The sequence below is a fragment of the Spermophilus citellus genome (assembly GCF_964194105.1).
Source record: "Spermophilus citellus genome assembly, chromosome: 15".
In the NCBI taxonomy this organism is placed as follows: Eukaryota; Metazoa; Chordata; class Mammalia; order Rodentia; family Sciuridae; genus Spermophilus; species Spermophilus citellus.
The window spans coordinates 44,491,843-44,514,151 of NC_138195.1; the positions used below are offsets into that span (position 1 = coordinate 44,491,843).

General features: G+C 55.3%; 1 protein-coding gene across 3 annotated transcripts in view; it reads left to right on the top strand.

Annotated features, from left to right (window-relative positions):
- Positions 1–820: 820 nt before the first annotated feature.
- PALD1 (phosphatase domain containing paladin 1) overlaps positions 821–22,309 on the top strand; it is a 62,938-nt gene continuing 41,449 nt past the window's right edge. Inside the window, exon 1 of one of the 3 annotated variants that reach the window (XM_081266918.1) lies at positions 821–1,074. The gene's annotated coding sequence lies outside the window, so the exon portion shown is untranslated. Of the gene's footprint in view, positions 1,075–1,146; positions 1,458–22,309 lie in introns of those variants that run through there. The other 2 variants (XM_081266917.1, XM_081266919.1) reach the window with 2 other exon arrangements.

A 22,309-nucleotide genomic window follows, 5' to 3' on the forward strand; every position in this document is an offset into this window, starting at 1 on the left:
CAAGTGGTAGCGCGCTGGCCTGGCATGCGTGCGGCCCGGGTTCGATCCTCAACACCACATACAAAGATGTTGTGTCCGCCAATAATTAAAAAATAAATATTAAAAAAAAATTAAAAAAAATATTTAGCTCTTTATGTGGGCCAGGGAAGCCTGAGCCCTAGGTGCTGGAAGTCTGGTAAGACCCAAGGCTGTGTGTCCCCCACCCCTGAGCTCCAGGGCTTGCACTATCTTCGTCCTGGGCTCTGATTGGGGGTAGGACAGGTAGTGACAGGTGAGGAAGGAGGATTTCCCCAGAGTGCAGGAGAGAGAGGGAGGAAGTGACTCAACAAACACAACAAAGCCCAGACTCCTGGAGAGGAAGCCGTGGTGAGAGGGAACGCACGTGGGTGACCGCGGGGGCTGGAGAGCTTAGCGCCAGCCTGGGCCCAGCGGCGCGGCAGGTGGAGTCGGGGTCCTGGGCACCTCAGCGTTTGGAGCCACCGAGTGAGGGAGGAGGGTTCCTTCCCTCCCCAAATTTTGCTTCTCTTTCGCCTCTAGGGGTTGGGGGGCGTCTTTCCTCGGGAGTGCAGTGCTTAGGAGAAAACCACGATTGAGCCGACGGTGTGCTCTTTATGTGTTCATCCTTAGAAACCTAGAGAGGCTGAAGCACAGAGAGGGCAAGCACCCGGCTCAGGTCGCACAGCACAGCAAGGCTGATTCTGTAGCCCAGATGTTCGTCTCGGTTCCGCCGAGGCTCGGCCTGCCTTTAAAAAGCCGAGAGCGGCGACGGAAGCCCGGGTCCGCCGGTCTGCCAGGGAGCTGTGGTTTTCGAGGGGGTGTGGCGCCCATAGCATTTGCTTTTCTCCCAGAGCCAGGGAGGCTGTAGGTCGGGGTTGCGTATCTTCCAGAAGGAATCGAGCTAAACAGGAGGGAAGAGGAACTGGCTTCCCGGGCAGACTCCCCCGCCCCAAACTTTTCCTCCCGCCGAGGGTGGGCGGGCGGGCGGAGGGAGGAAGCAGGCCAGGGAAGGTGGGGCCGCGGTTCCGCGCCCGCCCCGGACTCGCGCCTCGGGGCTGCCCATCGCGACCTGCTCGGGTGAGTGTGTCTTTAAATCGGAGCCCCCCGCCCCTCCGCGGAGGGGCGCGGGCTCCCGCCGGCCCGGAGGCTGCGGGGCGGTGATTGGCGGCCGGCGGGGTCCGCCCCTCGGCGTGGGGGACGCGGGCGCGGGGAGCCGCGCGGCGCGCTGGCTGCGCTCTCCGCCGGCCGTCGGACTCGGCTCTCCCGGCGTCGCCTGCTCGGCCCCGCGCGGCCTGCCCTCGGGAGCCTCCTGGGCCCGCGGATGGGCCGGGGAAGTCGGGGGCCGCGAGCCGGAGCCCGCGCCGTTCGCGCCCCGCCGCTGCCTGCCCCGGCGCCCCCGGTCCGGGCGCAGCGAGCCGGCCGCAGGAGCGCGGATGCCCCCTGGAGCCGCGGGCTGGCAGGTAGCGACGCAGCTGGCCGGGGGTGGCGACGGGAGGGCGGCCCCGGGTCCCCCGTGCCCCAGCCCAGCCCGGGGCTGCTCGGACCCCCCCATGCAGGAGAGGAGGGTCCTGGGCCCCCACCCAGCCCCGCGGGATTGATGCCTCCCAGGCCGACGGGGGCTGGTGGTGACCCGGTCGTTTGGTACGTCTGGTCACTGGGCCAGTCCCCTGTCCTGGCTGGCGACATCTCCGCTTTTCATTGCTGGGCCTGCGAGCTGAGCGACCTGAGATGTTGAAGGGAGAGAAGCCCCTCATACCCCGAGATGGGGTCCCCGATTCATCTTTAGGGGCTTTGAGGTCCACACACAGGACCTGTGGGCACAGGCTTTGATTCTTGGCTCCGTCTGGCCCGCTTCCTCTGAGGGCCTGAGTCTCCTAGGAGGGTCCATTTTCAACTTCAGAGAGTTTTCCTGAAGTGGCAGTGACCTTTCAGAAGGAGCCTGGTGGAGGGCTTCTTAAAGTGGCCACCATGGTGGTGCCCCTTCAGTGGCCAGCATGGTTTTGTCTTGGGGGAGTCAGAGACAGAGGAAATGCCTCCTGGCCTCGGAAAGCTTCTGGGCATCTCTGCTCTCCCAACCAGAGGTCCAGGTACCATCTCCTGGGCTCTCTGCAGAACAGCTGGAACCCCGTGACCCAGCACCTGTTAGGTGCCAGGCTCTGGGCTATGCTGGGGAGGCTGTAGGTGGTGGGAGGTCCTGGGTAGTCTAGTCACTGCACACAGAGGGTTCTCTGACACAGTTCTGATATCTGTCCTGGAACAGTAACAGTGGAAATGCCCAGAAGCCCCGCACTGGTAATGGCTATGGGAGTGATTTCAGGCTGCAGGGTCACTAGGGTGATGGCTGTTCTCATGCAGCCTTTGCAGATGTGCCTTGGAGTTCCCAGGACAGACTCCCCTCCTTATTATCTACTGGTGATCAGGACTCTTGCCTGGACAGGGAGCAGTGGGAGGGTCCAGGAGATCCTTCTGTCTGTTTATGCCCCACCCTCATTCCAGATTTTGTTTTGGGGTCTAGAAACCCATTTGGTTTCTCTGGTCAGGCTGGGCACAGGACTCTCACAGCTGCCCTGGGGCTCCTGAGGTTTGGGGTTAGAGCCAGCCCTGGGAGAGGTTCAGAGGTACATGGGAGGAAGCCCTCACTTCCTTTCTGAAAAGCCTCCTTTGCTGGGGGCTGGGGAGATTCGGAGGCTGGGAGGCTCTGGGCCAGACTGGGTTTCCGGTGAGTGCAGACAGGCCCCGGGTCACGGTGTGTCTGTGGTGGTCTCCTTCCTTGGTGTTGGCATGGCGGCGGATGGGGGCTGGGGCAACTCTGCCCTCCCTCTTGTGAGGTTCTGCTGTCTCTAGGGTTCTGCACTCCCTCCTCATCCCTGACAGGTATCTGCTTTTCTGGAACACCCAGCCTCGGGTGCTGTTCTGGGACCGGGGATTGCTGAGCTCACCCTACGCCTTTGGCCAGCACTGTGGTAACTTAGTGAACATACCCACCCACCTCCAACAGGTGGCATACACAGACCTGGGTCTCCCAGGCACAGGTGGGGACGCCCGTGTGGGCATGGGACGTGTGTGCATGCCCAGGTTCAGAAACAGGAAGTGGACACGTGTACAGGAGAACAGGCCAGGACAACTGTGGGATGAGCAAGCCACCCAGGGACACAGACGCTGCATGTCCGTCTTTGCGGGGATTTGGGCCTACCTGTATGGGAAGCAGACAAGTAGGTGGGCCTAGCAGAGCACGTGGATGTGAGCTGACATTTGCAGATACAGGACCCAGGGGCACATACACGGGGCTTGAGTACCTTGGCTGATGTAGAGTCAGCTGTGGGCCTTCAGGGGTGGCACTTGACAGCGCAGACCAAGGTCTGACAGCGGCGCTCTGTGGTGTGGTTTCCTTTCTAAATTCCCACTTTGGGGTTTGAGGACCCTAAGAGCTCCGTTTCCTATTTTACTGTGATCCACAGTTGACCTCCCACTCCCTAAAGGCAGGGTCTGTGCCAGGGGCACCTGCAGCACCTCCTTGAACCTTTATTTATTTATTTAAAAATATTTTTAGTTGCAGGTGGACAGAATGCCTTTATTTTATTTATTTGTTTTTAGTTGTTGATAGACCTTTATTTATTTCTATGTGGTGCTGAGGCTCGAACCCAGTGCCTCACGCGGGCTAGACAAGCACTGTACCACTGAGCCACACCCCAGCCCGGAACCTTTATTTATTTTTTAGTACCAGGTATCGGACCCAGGGGCACTCAACCCTGGAGCCACATCCCCAGCCCTCTTTATGTTCTATTTGGAGACAGGGTCTCACTAAGTTACGTAGGGTCTTGCTAAGTTGTGAGGCTGGCTTTGAACTTGAGGTCCTCCTGCTTCGGCCTCCGGAGTTGCTAGGATTCCAGGATGTACCACTGCGCCAGCCTCCTTGAGCCTTTGGTTCCCGTCTTCCCTGGGCCTCTGGGAGCTTCCTGAGTATGGCTGCCTGGCCTGGGTGAGCGGCTTCAATGGTTCTTTGCTCCCCCAGGATAAGGAGGAACCTGACTGTGGGGTTCTCCTCCTGAAACCCAGCTTGCAGGTCAGTGATGAGGGCCACTGCCTGCCCCCGCCCCGCATGGGCTCCTCCCCCAACCCTGGGCGAGGACAGACCCCTACCCCTGACTGGTCTAACCTCTAGATTGTCTCCTCGGTCTAACCTGGCAGCCGAGTGTCTTTGTCCACCCTGGGCGCTCGCTGGGTTTGAGATTGACTCCGTGTGTGACCTTCAGCAAGTCACTGAAGGCCTTAGTTGTCTGTCTTTCCAGGGGGACCAGTAACCCCCCAGGGGTGGGGGGATGTTGGAGGGTGGAAAGCCCGGGTGCCCAGTCATCACGGGGTGGGGTGTTGAATGCAGCCTCCCCTGGGCTTCCTTGGTAGCCAGATGCATGGCCCAGGGGACTTGGCCCAGGCCTGGGGTGGGCTGGCAGCTGTGTGGACTTCTCATTTGAAAGCTGGTGTGCTTTGTCCTCTCTCTGGGCCCACCAGCCCCTCCTTGGCCCAGGGGGACCTCCACATAGGGTCAGGAAATGGCAGGCCGGGCGTGGGGAAGCTTGGGCCTGCCGCCTGCTGGGCCTCCGGGAGAGGAGCCAGTGGTGTGCTAAGAATAGCCCCAAATCATGCCTCTGAGCTCCCAGCGGGCAGCTGTGCCTCTCCTGTGCCTCTCCTGTCCAGGCCAGGGGCTTCAGACTGGCCTTCTAGGCCTCCTAAAGCTGGGCACTTGGCACACGGCACAGGGGTGGGCCTGGGAGCTGCAGACAGCCTGGGAGAGGGCTGTTTCCCTCCCTAGGCCTGTGGCTGTGGGGATGTAGTCCAAGGAAGCACTTGGAACTTGTGACAGCTGCGTCCCCTCACCATCCTCTACCTCTGAGAGACCTGTAGTGACCTAAGAGCATTGGCTGACCACCAGGGTCTGGAGTCCTTCACCTTCCCTCACTAGCTGTGTGGCCCCGGGTGGCAAACAACCTCTCTGTGCCTGATGAGAATTCCCTTAGAGGAATGTGGCAAGGGTGAAAGGAGGTAGTGCGCAGAGAGGCCTGGGTTACTGTGGCGCAGGGTGTGCTCATTAGACGTTAGGCGTGACAGTGGGTGCTGCTGTTATTGGTAGTATTTGGGTGGTACTGGGAGTTGAACTCAGGGTCTGACGCACGAATGCTTGGCAAGAGCTCTACTACTGAGCGACATCCCCAGCGCTAGGTGCTGCCGTTATTGGCATGAGGAATGTTTTCTCAGCAGAGGAGAGACCTGTGACACCCGAGGGACAAGGACTACTTGTGTGGTGCCATGTGGGGGAAGGGGACTGGATGGCATCTAGATTTGGGGTCCCTGACCCTGGGTTCAGTATGAGGTGCAGGGGACCCAGCCCCTCACAGAGGTGAGCTCCCCGCATGCCAACCTTATGTCACACCCTGCTGCTGCCCTGTGTGCTGGTGTCCCTGCTGCCTACGCCTGTGTTGGCCTTGGGGAAGGGACCTGCGTGCCAAGGGTGATGTCTCATGGAGGCTTGGAAGGGGGGCCTGCAGTTTGCACGTGGACTGGCCATAACCTGAAGTTCCAGGACCTGTGCGTGCAGTGAACCCAGATGCCTTGTGACTCTCGTCAGAGTGCCCCGGCCCAGGCTGGGCACCCCTCGGAGCTGAGCTGTAGCCGTTCCTATACCAGTTGTAGGAAATCCATGAACGGCCTGGGCTTATCCCGCTCTGCCCCACGAGCTCTCTGCAGGGAGGTCCCCCCTCACCTTTGCAGACTCCTGGGACTTCGGGAACAGGGTGTGTTACTGCAGAAGTCCCTGGACTCCTGGGAACTGGGCTTTCAGGAGGAGGGAGGAGGGAGGTGCATTGCTGGGAGGGCTGTGGGAGGGCTTTGGGTCCCCCTGGAAATGGCCTTGAGGCCAAGAGACTGCAAGGCCCGGGCCCTGCTGGGGGAGAGGGGTTGGTGTCCTCAGGTAACCTGGGATCCTGCCAGCCTCTGCATCCTGCTGAGCCGCAGGCCCTGTCCACCTGAAGGCTGTGTGTCCCGCTGCCTTGTCCCAGAGTGGAGGACCCTGGAGCATTCTGGAAGATTGTGTTTGGAAAACATGGAGGGAAACTTATCTTCCCCCTTTTCTTTTCCTGGAACTGGAGAACCCTGTGAAGGAAGTAACTCCTCTCCTGCTGTCCCAAAGAGTTAATGGATATATCCTGATGGCCACCCTGTGGTGACGTCACCCTTTATCCTAGGACCCCAGAGGTTGGTATTGACCCCACTCCGGGTGGCCCTCCATCGGAACCCCAGGACTCTGATTGGCAGGCCTGGAAGACCCTGAGGGTGTTATCCGTGTCTTTGTGGGACTCCCTCCCCACCCTCATGGCAGAGTCTACTGCAGGAGCTCATGGACTTTGGAGCCCCCAGGTGGGGGCTGGTGAATGTGTGGCTAGGGGTCTGTTTGTGTATCCACTGTCCCCCAGCCAGCAGCCAGCTGCAGGGGCTTCCTCTTCCTGTCTCTGTGAAGTGACACAGGAATTAGGCCCCAGGAGAGAGCGATTTGTTAGGAGTCTTGGGACTGACCTGTGCAAGGGCAAAAGAGTAACGTGCTGAATGCCCTCTGAAGCCTGGAGAATACTTGCATTGCCAATCCCTTACTGGTGGTGCCGCAGGCCTCCTGGAGAGTCCTGCCTGGCCTGTGGACGCGGGAGGGCTGGCCTGTCTGGGGCTTTTGTAGGAAGGGACCTGGCTGTGCTGAGACTTTTTTTGTTTGTTTTTAAAACACTGTTTTTTTTGGTACCGAGGATTGAACCCAGGGGCACTTAATCACTGAGCCACATCCTCAGACCTTTTTTATATTTTATTTTGAGACAGGGTCTCGCTGAGTTGCATAGGACCTTGCTAAGTGGCTGAGGCTGGCTTTGAACTCTCAAGCCTCCTGCCTCAGCCTCCAGGGCTGCTGGGGTTACAGGCATGCACCACTGTGTTAGATTTTTATGCTCCCTCCCCAGCCAGTCAGGGCCAGACTCTGAACCGACGTTGTCATGCATATTCTCTGACATTTCATGGTGTATAAGCGAAACCCATTTCCTGCCACTCCTGACATTGCTTGTTTTCATGGTTTTTCCAAATGTTAATAATTCAAAGTAGTGTCTCTTAGTACTGTTGTATGAACGGAGTCCAGGAGATAGGAATCCTGTGTTGTGACGTTCCAGGGCAGTCCCCTGCTCACCCAGGGTGGGGTCGTCTTGTAACTTAGGGTCTCACCTTGGGCTCAGGGACCTTATAGGAGGAGGTGGAAGAGGGAGAAAGCTTCCTGGGAGAAAAGCCGCCCCCCCCCCCCCACCAGTCTGCTTTCTGTCTTTATAGGTTTGCACAGTTTCCACATTTTATATAAATGCAGCGTGTGTGTGTGTGTGTGTGTGTGTGTGTGTGTGTGTGTGTATTTTTGTGGATCCCCTTTTAAACGGGGAGACCCTAACTCATTGATTTACATTATTTGTATTGGAATATAAGTTAAATATGTAGAAGACTAGTGTAGATGCCTGAGACTCACAGTTTTTGTGTAACTGTAATACCCGAAGGGGCTGGGAGCGAGCTCAGCGTTAGAGCGCTTGCCTAGCATACAGGGGCCTGGGGCCCACCGCCCCCCCTTGCAAAAACCAGCAAAATCAAAACATGATGAAATACTAGAAAGTCAGCCGACCTCCAGTGAACAGTGCTGATGTCATTGGAAGGACCGTGCCTGAGCTGACTGGCCGTGTTGGGCTGGTATCAGAGGACCCGACCTCTGGGCCTCTCCTGCCCCTGCGCCTCTCCTGCCCTGGGCCTCTCCTGCCCCTGCCTCTGCTTCCTGTGCCCACTGCACAGGAGTGTTGACCCTGTTGGGCTGACTGAGTGACCTGGAGTTATTGGATCTCATGGTTGAGCCCAGGCTGCCCGTGAGGAGTCCCCTGGTGTCTGCTAATGGGCTTCACTGGGTAGCTGGAAGCTGCGTGGCTGGTTTGCAGATACGGGCAGCATAGTGGCACTGTTGAAATCCGGGAAGTTCTTAAACCCAGTTCTTGTGGGAGTCAGGAGTTTGGCACAGAGGTGGACCCTGCCCAGTTCTCAACACGAACGCGGCCCTGACTGCCGGGAGGCTGCCCTTTGAATTGGCCACATCCAGGCTCCTTGGGGATGAGGTGGCCCGATTTCCCTCCCCACCCGCTCTTTTCTGATTTGAACCACCACCTTTCTTTGTGCTGGATGCGATGGTGTCACGTGACCTTCATGGAGAAGGAGCTGGACGGTAAACACAGGAGCAGACTCGGCCCTCATCGCACAGCAGTGCAGGTGCGTGAGGTGGCCATTGTGGTGGCCAAGGAATGTCTCATTACCTTTTGTTTTTGGAAACCCGTACAAGGTACAGTGAAGCATTTTCATTTTACTTTCCTCTTATTGGTACCGGGGATCGAATTCAGGGGTTCTTAACCCCTGAGCCACATCCCCAGCCCTTTTTCATATTTTATTTAGAGACAGGGTCTTGCTAAGTTTCTTACGGCCTTGCTAAGTTGCTGAGGCTGGCCTCAAACTTGAGATCCTTCTGCCTCAGCCTCCCAAGCTGCTGGGATTATAGATATGTGCCACTGTGGCTGGCTCTTATGTGGCTCTTTTCACTTAGCATAGTGTTTTCAAGGTCCAGCCACAGGGTAGTAGCATGTACCAGGACCTGGCTCCTTTTGGTGGACCTTAACTGCCCGTTGTGTGGATAGATCCCAGTTTGTTCATTTTTTGATCAGTTGCTGGATATTGGCGTATTTCTACTTTTTGGCTGTTCGAAGTAGGCGTTTGGCTGCTATGGCATCACATGGTAGTATTTGGGTGCTTATTATTATTATTATTATTTTTGTGGTGCTGGGGATTGAACCCAGGGCCTTGTGCATGCGAGCGCTCTACCAACTGAGCTACATCCCCAGCCCAACTCTACTGGGGGCTTATTTTCTTTCTCTCTTTTTTTTTTTTAACATTTATTTATTTTTTAGGTGTAGATGGACACAACACAATGCCTTTATTTTTATGTGGTGCTGAGGATCGGACCCGGGTCCTGCCTGCGCTAGGTGAGCGCTCTACCGCTGAGCTATAATCCCAGCCCTGGGTGCTTATTTTCAGTGCTCTTGGACATCTCAGGGTGAATTTGCTGGGTCGTATGTTCTGTGTTTTACTTTTTGAGTTTGATGTTCTGAGATTAGATGGTGGTGAGGGTGCATGACTCTGTGAACATACTAAAGCCCGTTGGGTTGTGTGTTTAAAGGTGAGTTTTATGATATGTGAATTACAGCTCACTTTAAAAAGACCAGATGCTCCTCTAAGCAGACATCCATGGCGTCTGGGTTGAGTCATGCTCTCACCTCTAGAAACCCAGAGTTCTGTGTCACCCTTTGGGGATCCTGGGGACTCCCAGGCTGGGTGGGGACCCTGAGCCCATAGACCGTGTTCGGGGTGACAGGTGGGAGCCGTAGGCCGGGCTGGGTCATGGCTGCCTGCCCCCTCCCCGGCCCATTTGGCCTTCCTGGCTCTAAACGAGGTGCTCCCCCTGAACTCAGTTCTGTGTCTGGGAAGGGGCCTGTGAGCAGCGCAGCCTGGCCGTGGCCTGGGCTCTGTGGGCGGTGAGGCCTGCAGAGTGTCCGCCCTCCTCTCTGGGCCCCTCTCTATTTGGCGTTGATTTCCAGAGCGACCCCCGCGAACCTCAAGCCGGGTTCCTGTTTCTCTGCAGGGACCGCAAGCCCTGCCGCTTCCTTCTGTGATTGTAGCCGGGTAGAGACCGCAGCCTTCCGTCTGTCTGTCCAGCCTTGCCCACACTTCCTCCTCCCTCCGCCTGTCCCGACAGGGCTGATGGCGCCCGCTCCCTCTCCGCTGCCCCTGGCGGCTCTGTTTCTTGACTGCAGCACTGAGGGGTCAGGAGGTCCCCTTGGTCTCACCTCCCAGTGGACCTAGCACGAGCCCCTTCCCCTTCCGTGGCCCAGGTGCTGACCCCAGCACCCAGCGCCACCTGTATTTATTGCACTAGGTGCTGAACAGTTCTGGGGGCTTCTGTCCTTGTCCCCACCACCTCTTCTCACCAGCAGCTGGGGTGGTCTTGTTTGAGCCAGAGGGTCAGATCAGGGCACTTCTCTGTCCCAAGCCACCCGGTGGCTCCCTGTTTATTTGCTGTGTAAGCCATTGTCCTCCAGAACAGCCCCACCCAACATCCAGACTCACGCTCCTACCCGCTGCTCAGTGCGCCAGGAGTACCCCAGGACCTGGCCTCGACTGTCCCTTTCACCTGGGACGCCCCATAGCGTGCCACGTCGCTTTCTTCAGACCTTTGCTCAGATGCGAGACCTCCCTGGGAACCGAGAGACCCCAAGACCCCCACCTTTCCCATGTGTGTGTATATATTTGGTACCAGGGATTGGACCTAGGGGTTCCTGTTTCACATTTTATTTAGAGACAGGGCCTCGCTGAGCTGCTGCGGGTCCTCCGGCCCCGTCACAGGTGTGCACTACACGCCTGGCCTGCCTTTTAGTTAGGAAAGGGTGCAGAAGGAGCCTAAGGAGTGGGTGGAGGGTGACATCTGTGACTTGTGACAGTAAGGACAGATTATTTTTTTGATTCAAAAAGTCTGGTCAACAACAACAGCAAAACCAAAAAAAGGGAAGAAATCCCGTATCTAGGCCGAAGGAGCTTCAGATGTGAGCCCTGGTCCTTCTGATTCCCAGCCCTGTTCGTAGCCACCACCTGACCTGCGCCAGGGCCTTGCCACATGCAGCCTCCCAGAGTCACCTCGCTGCCATCCTCAGAGAAGGAGAGTGGGGTTTTTAGCTATTTCTATTTTATTTTGTTAACTGAGGTATAATTTCAGGTTGTAAATCAGGTCGAAGCTTGATGAACGGTTACAGGTGTGTCTCTGAAACCCTCATCCAGGTCATGTTGTAGAGCATTTCCGGTAGCACAGAGGCTCCCTGGTGCCCCTTCCCAGTCTGTTCCCCAACTGTTCCCCCATAAGTGGCCTCTCCGACCTCCTTCTGAGGACCACACCTGCTTGTCCTTGGGTTTGGTATAAATGGGTAATACACATGAGTTGTTTTAACCTGGCTTCTTTCACCCCGTGTCCGCTCCCCACCCGTGCCGCTGCATGTGTCAGCAGTCTCTTTCTTTTCTTTGCTGTGTAGTGCTCCCTTGCCACGTGTACCGCTCCAGCACTCATCATCTGAACTGCCTGGGTTCAATTCCTGGTACCAAAAAAAAAAAAAAGTTTTAGATTTGAAGCCTTTGAAGTATTCAGATTTTAGATTAGAAACATTTGCATACACCTTGGGGATGGGAATCAGATCTAAGCCTGACATTCACTTGTGTTCATATATACATCGTGCACAGAGCCCAAAGTATTTTTATGCACCCACATTTTGACTTCAGCCTGTCACAGGAGATCTGTTGTGGAATTTTCCACTTGGGGCTCAAAAAATTTTAGATTTGAGCTGGGTGTGGTAGTGCACGCCTGTAAGTACAGCCACTTGGGAGGCTGAGACAGGAAGATCTCAAGTTCAAAACCAGCCTCAGAAACGTACAAAGCCTTAAGCAACTTAATGAGATTCTGTCTCAAAATTTAGGGAAATTCAGGTGGTCCAGCTGGAGCCTGTGGGCCTCGCAGGGCCATGTTTCAGGGTCCCGTCGATGTCCGAGTGCCCAGTGAGCAGCAATTCCCTTTTCCTCCTCTTCCTCACCTGTGCCTGTCCCTACTCCTGTCCCAGAGACGGTGTCCAGCTGCAGTTTGCCTTCCTGGTGGGTGCTGGGTGGCTGCGGGGTGCTGTGTTGGTTGGGCCTGGTGCTGGGCAACAGCCTGGTGTCTTTGGCCTGGGGCAGCGTGTGTGCACCTGTGTGGGTCCGAGCGGGGCTACTGTCTGTGTCCCTGGTGGGCGCAGGTGCAGGTGGCTGCCTTGGACCCGGGCACGCCTTGGCTGGTGCCCGCTTGGTCCAGGGCCACCTCCTCACGAAGCCCCCAAGGCAGCTCTGGATCTCCAGCCGCCCCAGCCCCTGCCCCATGGTGCCCTTAGCCCTCGCCATCTCTGTCCCGCCTCAGCCCTGGACTCTCCAAGGGTGGACACAGGCATAGCATGGGCATCACGGAAAGTTCTAAAATGACATCTTAGTTTTTGATTATGTATAAAACACGTAAAATTCACACTGAATCTGTGCGTCCAGCATATTTATTTACGTTAGCCTGCCAGTCATCACCATGGAGACACCTCCAGAACTTCTTCATCTTTCCAAACTGGAATTCCAGACCCGTCCGAGCTGGCTGGCCTTCCTCCTCCCGCAGGCTGCCCTCCTGAGTCAGTCCAGGTGGAGTGACACTCCGGGGGCCTGTCTCCCTGTCCCCACTCACCTCTTTTCTACTCTTGTGTTTGACTTATTGGAACACTGGGCAGCATGTCCCCCAGACCCTCCCCTGTTACAGTGCGTGTCAGAATTTCCTTCCTTTTGAGGGATATAATTGTTCTTCTGACATGTCACATTTCAGGATAGAGAGAGGGGGTCGGCTTGATGGTGGGAGGGGAATAAATAAGATTTCCTGATGTTTACTAAGTACTGGCCCTTTCCCTACATTGTCTCCTGTAATCCTCGCCATGTCCCTAGGATGTAGAAGTCAACATTACCCTCAGTTTACAGATAAAGGAACCAGGCTCAGAGATGTTCATAACTTGGCCAAGGTCACACATGAAGGTCAGTGGTGAGCCAGACTTGGATGCCAGGTCTGCCTGCTTGCATGGCCTTGGCTCTGTGTTCCTGACCCCAGCACAGGATTGGCTGGCCTTTCCCTGAGCCTCGGGCTCGGAGTCGTCTCCTGGGATCCTGCTTATCACGTCTCCTCAGCCAGAGTGTGGAGCTGATGGGTGCTGAGGCAGTCAGTAACAGAGGCCCATCTTCCTGGGTCAGGTGCCCTGCCCGGGCAGCTTCTGTGGAGAGTCCCAGCACCAGCGGCCCAGGCTGGCTGGGCCGGGATCTGCAGGGTTCTGGGCCTCTGCACAGGGCTGGCAGGGCAGCTGGGCCCAGGGTGGGTGAGGCAGGATGCCACTCTCGGCAGGACTTTCCCTGGACAGAGCGTCAGGAGCGTCAGGGTTGCGGGGAGTGGCAGCAGGAAGAGGGAGAGACGTTTACTTCCCTTCCGTTTACTTCCCTTCCGGAGCCTGTGCTGCCCCCGCTGCTCGGTCGGGGGCGGGGGGGGGGCCCCTGGCAGGCTGCCGTCTCAGGGCCGGGCTTGTTTTGCCTGGTGGGTGGGTGGGGCCTGGCATCTGGGCTCACCTGAATTTTCCTGGTGCCATGATTTCGATGCCACGTGGTTTTGGTCTCCTCTCTCAGCCTCCCTGAGGGTCAGCTGGGCCGCTACATGGCCCTCCGAACCTGGCTGTGCACTGGGATGGGGCCGTCCAGCCTGCGTGGCGGGAGGATGCTCAAGCACAGAAAGGCCCAGCGTTTCCGTCGGGGTCGCAGAGCTGCTGGCGCTGCAGCCTGGAACCGGGCAGCCTGGCGCTCGGTGCCTGGCCTCGTGATTGACAGCCAACACAGACTTCTTTTTTACAGAGAAAGCAAGTTTCCGTGGGCCTGGTGGGGGTGAGGTGAGGCCTCAAGCCCTGGGCCCCAGAGGAATCTCCCAGTAGCTTTCTACCTGCTGCCTCCTGTACGCCATCCTGGTTGACACCGGCCTTGGTCATGACTGCCTCTTTGCCGTAGCCAGGGTGGCACGTCACCCCCTGCAGAGCAGCCCTAACCTCCTGTGTGTTCTCCCAGGTGCTCAGGTTTGGCCCAGCCTACCCCTTCCTCACGTCTGGCCTCACAGATCCCTTCTTGCATCCGAGGCGCCTCTGCACAGCATGCAGCATTTCTCTCCACGCTGTTCCCTGTGGGCAGAATGCTGTTCCTCTCTCTTCCTGTCTGCCAAGCGTTGCTCATCCTTCCTGGCCCCGCATGGTTGCCTCTGATCCTAGGAAGCCCTCCCCGCATTCCTGGTGGCAGGTCAACCTCTCCCTCCCTGTGCAGCTCGGTCTAGTGGGGAGGCTGCAGTCGCTGTCTGGTGCAGCCTGGGGGGCTCAGTTCCCTCCGCTGTGAATTGGGGAGAAACAGTGGCGGAGGAGGAAGCCCGGGTCTCCTCTCCCTGGCTGCCTGGAGCATCCAGGCCAGAGCCTGGGGGAGCGCGGCCCCCTCAGGGTTAAGTCCCTCCAGTGCCAGGGACGGAAGTGCGGAGGACAGAGTGTGAAATGAAGTCACTTCCCTGCCTGGGGGTCTGCCGTGTGCCTGGCCTTCCGCAGCACATCCTGTTTCCTCCTTGGCCTCTGTGCCCGCTCAGTCCTGGCTCCCAGGACCCTGCAGGTCACCAGCAGGTGGGGGCTGCGGGTGGAATGTGCCTGTCATTCATCCGGCAAGGCCACTTCCTGTCTGCATAAGCCAACCACTTTCCTGCCTCAGGGTCCAGGGGCAGTTGGTGGGGCTGATGGGCGTGGCTTGAGGGAGGCTACCTGAGGTCAAGTGTAAGGGCCAGCCTGCTCCTTTCACTCCAGGCACCAAGGTCCAGAAGGGGATGACACTTTCCAGGGTCAGACCAGGGCCCAGATCTCTGGCCACACTCCAATTATGTGGAGGGCTCTGTGTGCTAGGGCTGTCCTGGGGTCACTTGTGGGGACAAATCGAGTGAAAGGTGAGGAAGTGGCCTGACCTCCCTGGGCTCCGTTTCTTTTGGGGACATGGGACTATCTGCATGTGACAGAGAACTGACCTGGCCAGGCTGGGCCAGCACAGCCTCCTTTGGTCCTCACTGTCCTGCAGGAAACCAGGCTCAGAAAGGCCAAGGCCAGGCCTCTGGGGCAGGGCCGCGCTGGTGACCTGTCCCCTGCCCTCTGCCTGGAACGTTCTGGTTTTCCCACGGAGGGTGGTTTAGCATTCTGTCCCTGGAAACCTGGGAGCATCCTCCCCGTGGGGCCATGTCTCTGGCTGTGAGGTTGGTGCTGACCGCGGTGGCTGGTTTCGCTGGCCACGCTGGTGAGTTCAGTAAACACGGCTTGTTCTAGGAAAGGACGGGTGTAGCTCAGGGGTGGAGCGCTTCCCTCGCACGGGCGGCCGGTTCTGTCCCCAGCTCCACAACAGAACAGAGCAAAGCAGAACAAGGTCAGGGAAATGAGAACATCGTCCTGATCTGCCTGCTCAGAGATGACCCGTTCCCCACGGTGCCCTGGGAGTCGTCCTTCCAGATGTTTCCCACTGTCTGTACTCACTTGTACCCAAGACACCTCCCCCACCCTTTCTAATGGGACAAAACTCTAAAATGCTTTGGTTTTTTTTTTTTTTTTTTTTTTTGAGTACAGGATTGAACTCAGAGCACTCGACCACTGAGCCACGTCCCAGACCTATTTTATATTTTATTAGAGAGGGGGTCTCACTGAGTTGCTTAGCACCCCGCTAAGGTCGGCTTTGAACCTGCGATCCTCCTGCCTCCGCCTCCTGAGCTGCTGGGATTACAGGCCTGCGCCACCTCTCCTGACATTTTTTTTTAAATTAAACTAAATATACATACATGGAATGTGCTGGTAAATAAACTGTGGGCTTGTTTTTTTGAAACTTTGAATTGAGGTTCTGGGGCTGGGGACATAGTGCAGTTGGTGTAGGTTGCCTTGCATGCACGTGGCCCTGGGTTCAATTCCCAGCATCACACACACACACACACACACACACACACACACACACACAAAGAAATTGAAGTTCCACATCTATAGGAAGGTACACACTGCACAGGTGTGCAGCTTGGTGACTGTGCAAAGTATACATGGCTGGTGTGGGGGGCTCACCCCTCAGAAGAGTCCCATCAGTGCCCCAGGTCCTGGCGCCAGTGTCCCCTCCTTTCTGCTGCACACCTGACTGCTTCCCCGACTCAGCATCACAGATGAGCTTTGCCTGCCTGTCTCTGAGTTCTGGGTAGATGGACTCCTGGCCGTCTTTTGTAATAGGTTCTGTCAGGGACCTGCGTCTGCGGCTCTATCAGATGGCTACGTAGTGACGCCTGCAGTGTGTCCATAAAAGATGTTTCCAGTGTTTGACTAAATACAAACCAAACTGTACTGGACATAGGTGTGGCCATATCTTTGATGATTTCCTGTGAGTAAATTGATTGAGGTCTGGCATGGTGGTGCACACCTGCCATCCCAGCTACTCAGGAGGCTGAGGCAGGAGGATCACAAGTGGTTTTTTTTCCTTCAGAACTGGGGGTGAAATAAATCCTTTGGCACTCTACCACTGAGCTACATCCTCAGCCCTTTTTGTTTTGAGATAGGATCTTGCTAAATTGCTGAGGCTGACCTCCAACTTGTGATCCTCGTACCTCAGCCTCCAGTGTCACTTGGATTATAGGCATGTACCAAGCCTGATTAGAGGATTGCAAGTTTGAGGCCAGCCTGAGCAATTTCAAGAGATCCTATTTCAAATTAAAATAAAAAAGGGCTGCGGATATAGCTCAGTGTTAGAGCACCCCTGGGTTCCATCTCCGGTACCATCCCCACAAAATAAATCAATTGAAAAATGACTAGGTCAGAGTGTCATACGATCTTTTTTTTTTTTCAATCTTTTTTTTAATATTTAATTTTTTAGTTTTTTTTAGGTAGACACACAATATCTTTATTTTATTTTTATTTTTATTTTTTTTAAGAGAGAGAGAGAATTTTTAATATTTATTTTTTAGTTCTCGGCGGACACAACATCTTTGTTGGTATGTGGTGCTGAGGATCGAACCCGGGCCGCACGCATGCTAGGCAAGCACGCTATCACTTGAGCCACATCTCCAGCCCCAGTGTCATACAATCTTAACGTAGTTTAGTATCACCACCAGATTGGCCTCCAGAGAGCTGTGCGGGTTCATGCCCCACTGGATGTTTGGGAGAGCCCTGCCCAACGCCAGGCAGACACTGGGCATTTCTGCCTTGGTTTACCTCTAATATGATGATAGGACACATGTGGCATCTCCCTGCAGTTGACAAACTGCACGTGACAAATTGTTTTCACATTTGTTGTCATTATTTCTTCTTTCTCTCTCTCCCTCTTTTTTTTTTTTTTCATTTAGATTTTAAAAATTGTGTGTTGATTTGTGGTTCTCAAGCCTGCTGAGCACACTCCACTCCTGGACCTCACCCCACCCTGTCTTTATTTTGTGGGTTGGTTGGCTTTCCTGATCCATTTTACTGTGAAGATGCACAGTCAGCCTCCGTGTCCAAGGTTCCACGTTCAAGGATTCACACAGCCATGGTAAAACAGTTAGGAAAACTGGATCTAGACAGGATTCAAGGTCTGGGCTTGAACCCAGGGCCCCGGGCACGCGAGGTAAGACTCTGCCACTTTGTGAGGGTCCCACCATCCGTGGATCTTAGCCCCAAGGAGGGTGGTGTCCTGGGGCTCATTCCCTAGAGAGTCCAAGGGACAGCTGAACTCTTTCCCATTCACCTGAAAAAAACTATCTATTGAATATGATACATAATACAAATGTGTTAAAATATGTTTGTGTAGTTTGTTTTTGTTATTTGCCTTTTAACTTTGTGAGATTTCTGTATTGGTCACAATCTCAGCCTTTTTCTTTTTTCTTTTTTAAGGGTGCTGAGGATTGAGCCCTGGACCTCCCACATGGTGGGCAAGTGCTTTCTCACTGAGCTAAACCACCCGGACCAGGACCCTTTTTTAATGTAGTCCGTCTTTTGATATTTAAGTTCCAGCATTTTCAGTAGAAAGCTTTTTTCTGGCTTGAGATTATACAAATATTTACTTACATTCTCTTCCTTCAGTTCCCTGGTTTCCATTATAATAGATCATCTTTCATTTTTCTATATTTTCTTTGGGAACAGATGCCAGACAAGGGCAGCCCGAGGTCAAGAGCACGCGTTCAGGGCTGGGGATGTAGCTCAGAGGTACAGTAGCCCAGCACACAAGAGCTCCTGGGATGGAGCCGCAGCACAGGGGGAAGGTTGAAACTGAATACACATGAGAACACTTACTTCTAAGGTCATTTTATTATTTATTTATCTATTTAGGGTGCCAGGGATTGAACTCAGGGGCACTCGGCCACTGAGCACATCCCCAGCTCTATTTTGTGTTTTGTTTAGAGACAGGGTCTCGCTGAGTTGCTTAGTGGCTGGCCTTTGCTGAGGCTGGTTTTGAACTCTTGATCCTCCTGCCTCAGCCTCCTGAGCCGCTGGGATCACAGGCCTACACCATTGCCCCTGGCTTATAAAGTCATTTTAAAAATAGTAATTCTAGAAGGCAGGTGGCATCACTCAGTGATAGAGCACTGCCCTGCACGTGAAAGGCCCTGGCTTTGATCCCCGGTGTGGCAGAACACACTAAAGCTAAACACGTATGTTGACATAAAACATTTTTTTAAAAATAACTGTTTTCCTGGACAGTAAGAGGAGGGTGAAGAGTGGCCTTGTTTTACATTTTTGCAAGTCCTTCTAATGTCTGCCCAATACCAGCTGGATGCTCACATCTGCTCTGCATTGGGTGGTCAGGATGTTGTGATGTGCTATTTTTTTTTTAATTAAAATGTTTTTGTAGTTGTAGATGGGCAGAATGCCTTTATTTTGTTTATTTTTATGTGGTGCTAAGGATTGAACCCAGTGCCTCACACATGCTAAGCAAATGCCATAATTTCATTCTTCTTTAAGCTACCAGGAAATGCCATAATTTCATTCTTCTTTATGGCTGAGTAATATTCCATTGTGTATATGTACACTTTTCTTTATCCATTCATCTGTTGACGGTAACCTAGGTGGGTTCTGTAGCTTAGCTATTGTGAATTGAGCTGCTGTAGACATGGATGTGGCTGCGTCCTGTAGTCTGCTGATTTTAAGTTGAACTGTCTCTTTTAGATGGTTTTCTAACACAGGACATCCGTTGTCGGGAATACACCGGCTCACGGGGTTTTGCAGATTTTCCGCGTGTGGACACACGCCATGCCGCTGTGTCCAGCAGTTGCACCACTAATTACTGCTAGCACCGGCACCCTTGTCCCTGAAAACCCCTGTCCTGGGGTGCCGTCACACTCGCAGCGGCTGCCCAGGTTTTCCAGAATTTGACTTCCCACGGAAAGCTCTCACCCGGTCCCCGGCAGCAGGTGCCCTCAGCTGTCAACCTTGAGGGACAGGCTCACTGCGGCCCTTTGGAGAAGGTATCTCAAGGGGAGCGGGGGAGCAGGGGAGCGGTGCCCAGTGGTGCTTACCCCCCGCCTGGCACCCTCAGTCACCCCAGAGTGCTCTTCTGCACCTCCGGGTCCATCGCCCGGAATCCCAAACAGACGTGGGCTGGGGCTGAGGTTCCGTGACACGGATCATTTTTACTGCCTCACAAGGTCACCCTCGCATGACATTTTCCACGGCAAGTGCACGTCTGTGCAGCCCCCGATGTCACCGGTCCTGCTGGGGCCCTGCTGTGTGTCCACCAGGGTCTCTCACGGAGACTCTCATGCCATCAAGTGGGATCCCACTGGGAAGGTGGTGTCTTGGCCTCCTGCACCCCTGGCGGGAGGGTGCTGGGGACCCCTGGGGTGCGCGGATCTGGAGTTAGACCATGCTTGGCCCCAGCCGGTGCCTGTCCTCTCTGGGCCCTGTGCACATCAACTGCTGCCACTGTTGTCCTCCACTCTAACAAACCCCGGAGAGCACCATGTGGAGAGTGGAGACGAGAGCCATTTAGGGTTAAGAATTCATCATCTGGGCCGGGTGCGTGGCACACTCTGTCATCCAGGGGCTGCGGAGGCTGAGGCAGAAGGATCTCAAGCTCAGAGCTCTTCGCGAGGCCCTCAGTAACTCAGTGAGCCTGTGTCTAATAAAATGTAAAGCAGGGCTGGGGACGTGGCTGGAGGTTGAGTGGCCCTGGGTTTAATCCCCAGTGCCAAAAAACAACCACCACCCATCCTTTGTGGTTTGAAACCCTGTTCAGAGTGCCATGGTTAGTCCTCAGTAGTGGGCCAGGGGCAGGGGACCTTGGAGGTGCCTTTTTTGGGCCCCTCTGAGAGGGCGTGACTCAGTGGAAGAGACCGGAGGGTCCGCGCCAGGTGACCCTCTTCCCATGTGGGATCTGCTCTTGGGAGACTCCAGAGTTGCTCCCCTGTCTCTAGCGCTCACAGCCTCTGGCCTGTGTTCTCCTCATTGACCCTCCCACCTCCCCAGCGGTGTGGGACTTGGGTCAGTGTCCCCATCCAGCATTTTCTACAAGGTGGTCCCCGCACAGTTGCCATTGGTCAGAAGGTGCTGCCATCTAGGCCCTGGGCTGCATAGTTCCACCCAGGAACTATGGTGTGGTCTCATTTATTTTCAGAACACATACATCTATAAGGTGGATCTGTTTTTCATCTGTTCTTTAACCTTCCCAGTTTGGGTTGGGTATGGTGGTACGTGACTGTAATCTCAGCGACTTGGGAGGCTGAAGCAGGAGGATCGCAAGTTGGAGGCCAGCCTCAGATACTTGGTGAGACCCTGTCTCAAACTAAAAAATCAAAAGGACTGGAAGGTAGCCCCAGGGAGCGTGCCTTTGGGGCAGTCCCCAGTGCCAAAAAGGGAACAACAGAAACGGCTTCCAGGTTTTTTTTAATTCAAGTGGCTACTTTGTGCCAAATGCCATTGAAGACCAGCTTCAGCCTTAACCTGGAGAGCCTTGGGGACACCCATGGCCGGAGCCAGGAGGGGAGGCTGGGAGTGGGCTGGGTGGAGAGGAGGGGCAAGGAGGAAGGGCCAGGTGGGAAGATTTGGTTCATCTGCCACCTGGCAGCAAAAGTAACCGCGCATCTGTTCCATTCTGGAAGAAAACTGGCCAGGCTGGCCCCTCGGAGAGGCTGCCCAGCTTGTTGTTTGTGGACATTCCAGAGATCTTCAAGGCAAAGGGCTGCCTTATACAGACACTTCCACTTGTGGCCCAGTAAGATACACTTCTGCTTTATTATTCGAAAACATTTTTTATTTTTACTTCTGCTACTGGGGATTGAGCCCAGGAATATTCTACCACTGAGCTACATCCCCAGCCCTTTTTATCTTTTATTTTGAGACAGAGTCTCACCAAGTTGTTGAGGCTGGCCTAGAATTTGTGATCCTCCTGCCTCAGCCTCCAGGGTTGCTGGGATTCCAGGTGTGCACCCCTGAGCCCAGCATTATTTTTAATTATTTGCAAAGGTCTGTTGATGTTGCCAGGAGTGGTAAGAAGTTCACTCCAACTCCGTGCTAGGGTTTTGCACAGGGTGGGAATAGGGGACCCACAGGCTCAGAACGGGGCCGCCCTGTGTGGAGGAAGCTGTAGCCCTTCATGATGAACCTGTGTCCTCTGCTTGGTGAGCTTCTCCTTGGAGCAGGAGAGCCTGATCCTGGGGGGTCTTCCTGCACCCTGGAGGCCGCACCTATTGAAGTGCAGGGGACCATGAGGTCCCTGCAGGTAGGGGACGCCTGGTCCTGACCCCTGGTCCTGACCCCTCCGTTGTGACTGTGCGCTCTGGTGACTTCTGGCCTCGTTTTCCTCCTCTATAGAGTGGGAGGAACAGGACAGACGAGCGTCTCAGCAGTTGTCAGTTGTCTCCAGTGGCTCCAAGATGCCCAAGGGGGTCAGGAACCTGCACTGGGGGTGGGGGGAGAGACCCAGGGCAGTGAGGCTCAGCCAAGCCCCTGCCCTGGTGTAGACCTGCAGGGTCTCCGTGCCTCCGCCCCAGCTCCAGGCCCAGTGAGGACCCCTGTGGCAGGGTGATTTCCTCCGAGTGTGCTCTGGAGCTGAGGCAGATGTTTCCTGCAGCTGGCCACTCAGCCCTCCCCCACTGTCCCCGAGATAGGCCTATTTTTAGCTCCATTGTTACCCACCCTGTTCATCTGGATGTCAGGGGCGTGTGGGGGGCTGTCTGCCTTCTGCAAGCCCCTGTTCTAGGCCTCGCGGTGTCTGTCTGTCAAGCTGGGGAGGCTTCCAGGGAGAGGTGGGGCTGAGGGCTGATGCAGTGGGAGAGCCCCGGGCGTCGCTGCGTTAGGAGGTGAACTCTCCGAGCCTCGGTTTTCCCACCTGCTAAATGGGGAAACAGCTGGTCTCCTGCCTTCTCAGGGTTGTTCTGGAGACAGTGACTGAGATTAATTCAGTAAGGACACTTGGAGTGGCAGCATCTGGAGTGGGGGAGCGAGGCGGGCACTTACTGAACACAGGCTGCAGGTCCTCAGTGGGTTCAAGGGTAAGTTCCCGTCGGCCACCAAGGACCCAGACCTGGTCGCTGCCGGGAGAGAGTTGGTGGGACGCTCTCCAGCCCCTTCCCCTGGAA